The sequence below is a fragment of the Sus scrofa genome, chromosome 15 (assembly GCF_000003025.6).
Source record: "Sus scrofa isolate TJ Tabasco breed Duroc chromosome 15, Sscrofa11.1, whole genome shotgun sequence".
Classification (NCBI taxonomy): Eukaryota; Metazoa; Chordata; class Mammalia; order Artiodactyla; family Suidae; genus Sus; species Sus scrofa.
Genome location: NC_010457.5, coordinates 139,107,717 through 139,116,238, shown reverse-complemented (window position 1 = coordinate 139,116,238; position 8,522 = coordinate 139,107,717). Strand labels below are relative to the sequence as shown.

Here is an 8,522-nt window from a genome sequence, read left to right as displayed (position 1 = left end):
AGCATGCAAAGCATTTATGGGATGGACAAAACAAATAAACCAAACCTAACGTTGCCCAGGGATCTTCACCAAAATCCGATACATAAGTAACACAGACATACTATACTTTGTAGAGTTTCACAAACATTTCTTAAGAGTATTGAAGAATTCCTATTCCATTTCACACCTGATGAGCTGTCCTGGTTTATTCAAAGGTCAGAATGAAGGCTCTTCTACTAAGAAGTACTAATTGCTGACTGTAAATTTAATTTTAGAGAAGGCTGATAATTGTACAGATGTGTAGGGAAAAAAATATTGTATATTTTTTCCATTCCAAGTGTGGATGAATGTAGTAAAAGACCAAGAATATTCTTTTGAAAATTCATGGAATAACAGAAGGATAAATCGGAGAGAGAGTGAGAGAGGAAGAGGAAGAGGAGGGGAAGAGGAAGGGCACAAGACAGGGAGGAGGACAAGGGGAGAGAAGGTTTGAGATAGAAGAAGATAAGAGCCTGAGAGGAGGAGAAGTCCTGCTACTTGGGGAGGAGCCCCCGTCACTTGGCTGTGAGCTTGTGGCCCAGTCTCCACAGGGCCTCCTTCACCTCCTTGTTCTGCAGACTGTAGATGAGGGGGTTGAGCACGGGGATGACCAGGGTGTAGAAGACAGAGACCACCTTGCCCTGCTCCATGGACTCCACCGCTCCCGGCTGGGCATACATGACAAAAAGGGTCCCATAAAAGAGGGACACGGCCGTCATGTGGGAGCCACAGGTGGAGAAGAGCTTGTGTCTGCCTGCTCCCGAGCGCATCCTCAGGATGGTCACGGTGATGTAGGCATAGGAGATGAGGACCCCGAGTGTGGTGCCCACGATGATGAGCCCGCAGATGCCAAACAGGACCAGCTCATTGATGGCTGTGTCAGCACAGGCGAGCAGGAGCAGCGGGGGCACATCGCAGAAGAAGTGGTCGATGTGGTTGGAGCTGCAGAAGGGGAGGCTGAATGTGAAGCTGGTCTGCAGGATGGCGTTGAGGCATCCCCCACAGTAGCAGCCCAGCACCAGGCGGGCACAGGCTGATGGGCACATGGTGATGGATAGTGTAGGGGGCTGCAGATGGCCAGGAAGCGGTCATAGGCCATCACAGCCAAGAGGAATCCCTCAGTGTGATCATCAGGAGAAGAAGAAGAACTGGGTGGCACAGCCCCCAAAGGAGATGACCTTGGCTGAGGACAGGATGTTGCCCAGAGCTTTGGGGTAGATGACAGATGAGTAGCACAGGTCCAGGAAGGAGAGGTTCTTGAGGAAGAAGTACATCGGGGAGTGCAGACGGGCGTCCAGGGTGATGACCACGATCATGGTGAGGTTCCCCAGGACGGCCGCCAAGTACAGGGCCAGGAAGAGGGCAAAGAGCAGGGCCTGGGTCTGCAGCCCCCCTGAAACCCTCCAGCACAAACTCCTGCAGAGGCACCACCGAGAGGGTTCCATTTCTGTGATGTGACATGGCCCTGAGCTGTGGGCAGGTTCAGAGAGCAAGTGAGGACACAGCGAGAGGGGGCAGGTCAAGGTCACAAGGTCCTCGTTCCTTTGGAGCAATGGGAGCCTCGGTGTCCATTGCACATCAACCAAGAGACCACCAGCTGCCCAATCTTACTCCAAAAGAGCTCAGACAGACCTGAAATGGGAAACATTCCCTCTGATTCACCAATTCCTAGGTATGCTTGGAGCGCTCCCCCTGTGGGAGTCTCTGAGCTGCTGCTCTGGGGTGGTTCCGGGTTCTGCAGAGCTGAGAGCCTACAGTGTAAGGATGTCTGACCTCTCCTGTCATTCATGAAGGACATGCGTTCCCTCCGCATGGGATGCTTTCTGAGCTGTGCCTCTTGTACAATTTGTCGGAGTACCTAATCATGCACTCTGCAAGCGTGATTTTACCTGTTCTTTAATTACGGAAATCACGAAGCACCTCAGGTCATCAGGACTTAATCCAGTGACTGCCAGAGCTCCAGGCTAGGCTGCGAGCTGATTCCCGAGGCTCATGTGGGCGTTGTGTCTGTGACTGCTGTCAACCCTGAGACCTATCTCTGCTTCTTTGCCTCTAAGATTGGACCATGGCGGCAACCATCAGCAGAGCTCTCTGCTACCTTGACAATCCCTGAGCACATTCCTGAAATAGAAGACGTTGGACACATCATAGAAAGGGCATAGTCCCTCTCCATGTTCTCAGAAGCATCAGGGCAGGGGCTGGGACGCATGTAGAACATGTGTGTGTTCTTAGCTGTTCTTGCTTCCATGCCCCTGCATGCTGCACACACCTGTGGGGCTGATGGCTTCCAGCCATGGGAGCAACCTGCACACAGTCTTATCTGTTTCAGAGTCTGAGTCTTCCTGGTGGGTGCTGCCTCCTGTCCCTGACCCAGTCCAGACCCACTTCTCTGGCCTGAGCAGGGCTGGCCACACCCTCATGTGGAAAATGGAACTGGTTTTGTCCTGCTCAGGAAATGGTTGGAGGAGACCCAGCCTACAGAGGGAGGCGTGTGGAAGGAAGGGGGACCCTGAGCCTGCCTGCCTCCCAGGGAGGGGAGGGGGAGTCACCGACTCCAGAGCAGATTCTCCGTTTTCCGGGGGTCAGACCTGCAGCATGAGGGAGCTGGCTGTCTTTGAGCGAGAGGGTGGCTGGGGGTGGGGGTGTGCCGGCAGAGGCTGGATGGTAGGGGCACCTTCGGGGGAGAAGTCGCCACCACCATCATGCTGCGCCTGGAGTTCTTTAGAAGGTGGCCTCGAGTGTCCTACTTTCCAAGCAAAGGAGGGGGGGCCTGGCAGGGGAGTGTAGGTTAAAGTGTACCTCTGCTGTGTGACTTGACTCCACCCCCCACAGGAGAGAAGAAGGGGACAGTCTGACCTCAGATGCCCAAGGCCCCCTGGAACGTGTGTGTGGAGCTGGTGCTAAGGGTGGATTATTGGTCTGCCTTGCCCACCCTTGGCTGCCCATATTGTCCACCCAGCCCTGTCCTCTCACTGGCCCAAGGAACCCCACACTCACCCTGCCTAGCTCTGGCTTTCTTTGTAGGGGAGCAAGAGTGGGGATGGGGAGGAGGGGGTTACCTGAGGGGCCAGTGGGAATTGGTTCGTGTGCCCCAAGGCCTTGCTACCAGAGGCTGGTACAGCAGGGGATGGATTTTGCTCAACTCACCTGCCCCTCTATGGCATGTCCTCCGGGCTGGCTAGTGTTCCTGGGACCTGCACCTTTGGTTCAGCCCACTTTGAATATTCTCTCCAGTCGTCACAGCTGGGACTCAAATCCTCAAATGGCCAATTAGTTGAGACGGTGGCTTCTGAGTGCGCTGGGACTCCCAAATCCCTGGGTGCCGGGAAGATGAGGTCCTGTGACCAAATGTACTCTCACACCTCTCAGGCTGAGACGAGGGAGGCAGGGAGCCTGAAATCCCGCGGCAAGCACTGAGGTCCAACAGGAGGGAAGCAAGACCACTCCGAGGGACCCAGGGCCCATCCTGGCAAAGGCATTCCCTGTGCAGCAGCTGTGACCAAAATTGGCCCCAGTTCCTGCTCCTCTGCGTCGTCTGTCCCTGTGGTTGTGAGAAAGAGTGACATGCAGGAGTCTGTGCCTGGGGAAGCAGCACAGCCCTTAGTCAGCCCTAAGGTGGCCCTTCCCTCAGTGCAGACAGAGTAAATAGACCTCATAAAGAAAATGTTCTAATCCTGGACAGAAATCCAAAATCAAAATATAAAGTTGATTTATTAAGTTTAATATTAAAATGTGGGAAGTAGGTAAGGAAACAGCTAGAGATACTTGTATCACAGACATCATAAGTACAACAAGGCTCAATAATCATTAGGCATAATAGATTTCAGGAGAAAACGTTTGCTTATAAAGGGACATTTCGTAATGACAATGTGTAAACCAATGGAATGATGATAAAAATATAGGTGTAGAGAATGTTTTGCCCGTGTTCTCTTCCAGGAGTTTGTCTTGTCTTATGTTTAAGTCTTTGAGCCATTTTGAGTTTATTTTGGTGCATGATGTGAGGGTGTGTTCTAGTTTCACTGATTTGCATGCTGCTGTCCAGGTTTCCCAGCAAGGCTTGCTGAAAAGACTGTCTTTTCCCCATTTTATGTTCTTGCCTCCTTTGTCAAAGAGGAATTGACCATAGGTGTCAGGGTTTATTTCTGGGTCCCCTATTCTGTTCCATTGGTCTGCATGTCTGTTTTGGGACCAGTACCACACTGTCTTGATGACTGTGGCTTTGTAATATTGTCTGAAGTCTGGGAGAGTTATGCCTCGAGCTTGGAACTTGTTCCTCAGAAGTGCTTTGGCAATTCTGGGTCTTTGGTGATTCCATATAAATTTTTGGATTGCTTGTTGTAGTTCTGTGAGAAATGTCACGGGTCCTTTGACAGGGATTGCATTGACCTGTAGATTGCTTTGGGTAGTATGGCCATTTTGACCATATTAATTTTTCCAACCCAGGAGCATGGAACATCTTCTTTAACTTCTTTGATTAATGTTTTATAGTTCTCGGCATATGTGTCTTTCACCTCCTTGGTCAGGTGTCTGCCCAGGTATTTGACATTTTGGGGTGCAGTTTTAAAAGGTAGTGTATTTTTGTATTCCTTTTCTAATATGTCATTGTTAGTATAGAGAAATGCGGCTGACTTCTGAATGTTAATCTTCTATCCTGCTACTTTGCTGAATTTGTTGATCGTTCAAGTCGATTTGGGGTTGAGTCCTTAGGCTTTTCTATATATAGTATCACATCATCTGCATACAGTGACAGTTTTACCTCTTCTCTTCCTATTTGGATGCCTTTTTGTTTGTTTGTTTGTCTGATTGCTGTGGCTGGGACTTCCAGTACTCTGTTGAGCAACAGTGGTGAGAGTGGGCATCCTTGTCTTATTCCAGATTTCAGTGGGAAGGCTTTCAGCTTTTCCCCCTTGAGTATTACATTTGCTGTCAGTTTGTCATAAATGGCTTTGATTATGTTAGGGAATGTTCCCTCTATATCCACTTTGGTGAGAATTTTTATCATGAATTGATGTTGGACATTATCAAATGCTTTGTTGGCATGTATTGAGATGATCCTGTGGTTTCTGACTTTTCTTTTGTTAATGTGGTGTATGGCGTTGATTGATTTGCATATGTTGAACCATCCTTGTGAACCTGGGATGATCCCACATGGTCGTGGTGTATGATCTTTTTGATATGTTGTTGGATTCGGTTGGCTAAAATTTTGTTGAGAATTTTTGTGTCCATATTCATCAAAGACATTGGCCTATGGTTTTCTTTTTTGGTGGCATCTTTGTCTGGTTTTGGAGTTAGGGTGATGGTGGCATCATAGAATGTCTTTGGGAGTGTTCCTTCTTCTTCGACCTTTTGAAAAAGTTTAAGGATGGGTATAAGTTCCTCTTTGTATGTTTGGTGGAATTTGCCTGTGAAGCCATCTGGTCCTGGGCTTTTCTTTGTAAGGAATGTTTTTATGACACATTCAATTTCATTTCTAGTGATCGGTCTGTTCTGTTGATCTATTTCTTCTTGATTCAGTTTTGGCAGGTGTAAGTCTCTAGCAAGCTGTCCATTTCTTCTAGGTTGTCCAATTTGTTGGCATATAATTGTTGATAGTATTCTCTCATGGTTCTTTGTATTTCTGTAGTATCCATTGTGACTTCTCCTTTTTCATTTCTTATTTTGTCTATTTGGGTTTTTTTCTCTCGTCTTCTTGGTGAGTGTAGCCAGAGGTTTGCCATTTTCATTTACCTTTTCAAAGAACCAGCTCTTGATTGATTGATTTTGTCTATTGTTTTTTGAATCTCTATCTCATTGATTTCCTCTTTGATCTCTATGGTTTCCTTCTTTCTGCTGACTTTAGGGTTTTTTGTTGTTCTTTTTCTGCTTCATTTAGGTGGTGAGTTAAGTTGTTGATTTGAGAGTTTTCTTCTTTTTTTGAGGAAGGCCTGTATTGCTATGCACTTCCCTCTGAGCACTGCTTTTGCAGCATCCCATAGATTTTGAGTGGTTGTGTCTTCCTTATCATTTGTCTCGAGGTATTTTTTAATTTCCTTCTTGATTTCCTCATTGACCCACTGGTATTTTAGTAGCCTGTTGTTTAGTCTCCATGTCGTAGGTTTTTTCTCATTTCTTTTCCTGTGGTTGTTTTCTAGTTTCATGCCATTGTGGTCATAGAAGATAGCTGAAATAATGTCTATACTCTTAAATTTGTTGAGGTTAGCGTTGTGCTCCATTACGTGATCAGTTCTTAGAATGTTCCATGTGCACTTGAGAAGAATGTGTATTCTGATTTTTCGGATGTAATGTCTTAATTTTCTGTCATGGCATTTAGGGTCTCTGTGGCTTTATTGATTTTCTGTCTAGAGGATCTGTCCACTGATGTGAGTGTGGTGTTAAAGTCTCCTGCTATGATTGTATTCCCATCAATTTCTCCTTTTATGCCTGCTGGTATTTGTTGCAGGTATCTGGGTGTTCCTATATTGGGGGCATATATATTGATGATTGTAATATCTCTTCTTGAATGGATCCTTTAGCCATTAAATAGTGTCCATCCTTTGTCTCTCTTTATGGCCTTGGTTTTAAGTCTATATTGTCTGAGATGAGTATTGCAACTCCAGCTTTCCTGTCTTGTCCTTTGGCCTGAAACATCTTTCCCCTCCCCTCACTTTCAATCTATATGTGTCCTTTGCCCTAAGGTGAGTTTCTTGTAGGCAGCAGATTGAAGGTTTTTGCTTTGTTATCCAATCTGCCAGTCTGTGTCTTTTGACTGGAGCATTCAGTCCATTGACCATCGAAGGTGATTATTGGTAGACATGTATTTATTGCCACTTTGAGCCTTGTTTTACAGTTGATTCTGTGTTTCTCTTTCCTCTTTTCTTCTTTTGGTTGGATGGTTTCCACTTATTTTACGCTTGAGGACTTTTCATTTCAGTTTTTGTGAATGTAATGTTTGGTTTTGATTTGTGGTTGTCCTGTTTTTTAAGTATGTTAACCCCTTCCTGTATCTGCTTGCTTTAACCTGATAGTCATATAGGCTCAAGCACATCATTAAAATAAAAAAGAATCTATTCTTTCTGTCTTCCCTTGTCCACATTGTATGATTTTGATGTCTGTTTTTTTTTTTCTTTAACATCTTTGTGTTTAGATCTGTATGCTGGCTTCATTAAGGACTGCTTTCCAAGTGTGGTTTCCTCCGTCCTAGTTCTTCCTTTTTTATTTTTAAAGTTAGAGAAGCCCTTTCAGTATTTCTTTTGGAATGGGTTTCGGATTGCTGTTCTCTTTTAGCTTTTGTTTGTTGGAGAATTTCTTTATTTCCCTTCTATTTGAAATGATACTCTTGCTGGATAGAGTATTCTAGGTTGCAGACGTTTTCCTTTCAGTGCTTTAAATATATCTTGCCACTCCCTCCTGGCCTGTAGGGTTTCTGTAGAGAAATGAGCTGATAGCCTTATTGGGGTTCCCTTGTAATTAACGCTTTGCTTTTCTCTTGCTGCCTTTAGAATCCTCTCTTTATCTTTAACTGTTGCCATTTTTAGTATGATATGTCTTGTTCTATTTGGGTTCAACTTGTTTGGGGCCCTCCGTGCTTCCTGTATCTTGATATCAGCATCCTTTAGATGTGGAAATTTTTCAGCCATAATTTCTTCAAATATATTTTCAATCCCCTTTGCATTTTCTTCGCCTACTGGAATAACTATTATACGTAGTTTGGCCCACTTTACGTTATCCCATGGGTCTCGGATATTGCTTTCATGGTTTTTTATTTGGTTTTCTGTCTGCAGTCCTGAGTGGGTGATTTCCACTATTCTATCTTCCATGTCACTAATTCATTGCTCAGCATTATGCATTCTAGTCTTTGTTGCCTTTGGCTCAGTTTGTATCGCTGCAAATGAATTTTCTAGTTTTTCTTGGCCTCTCCTTTTATTTTCTAGCTCATTGATAAGTCCACAAATAACAATTGCTGCAGAGGGTGTGGAGAAAAGGGAACCCTCCTGCACTGTTGGTGGGAATGTAGCTGGTACAACCACTATGGAAAACGATATGCAGGAAACTCTTAGAAATCTATACATAGAACCAGCATATGACCCAGCCATCCCACGCTTGGGCATATAGCTGGACGAAGATTTCCTTTAAGAAGGCACATGCACGTGTATGTTCATTGCAGCACTATTCACAAGAGCCAAGACATGGAAACAACGCAAAGGTCCATCAACAGTTGATTGGATAAGGAAGATGTGGTATATATACACAATGGAATATTACTCAGCCATAAGAAAGAATAAAATGATGCATTTATGGCAACATGACTGGAACTAGAGACTCTCATGCTGAATGAAGTAATCAGCAGAGAAAGACAATTACCATATGATATCACTTATCTCTGGAATCTAATATGTGGCACAAAGGAACCTATGAACCGAAAAGAAACTCATGGACTTGGAGAATAGACTTGTGTTGCTGTGGGGGAAGGGGAGGGAGTGGGATGGACTGGGAACTTGGGGTTAATAGATGCAGACTATTGCCTT

The 8,522-nt window shown here is 45.4% G+C and overlaps 1 pseudogene; it reads right to left on the bottom strand.

Annotated features, from left to right (window-relative positions):
• Positions 529–1,479, bottom strand: LOC100524176 (annotated as a pseudogene).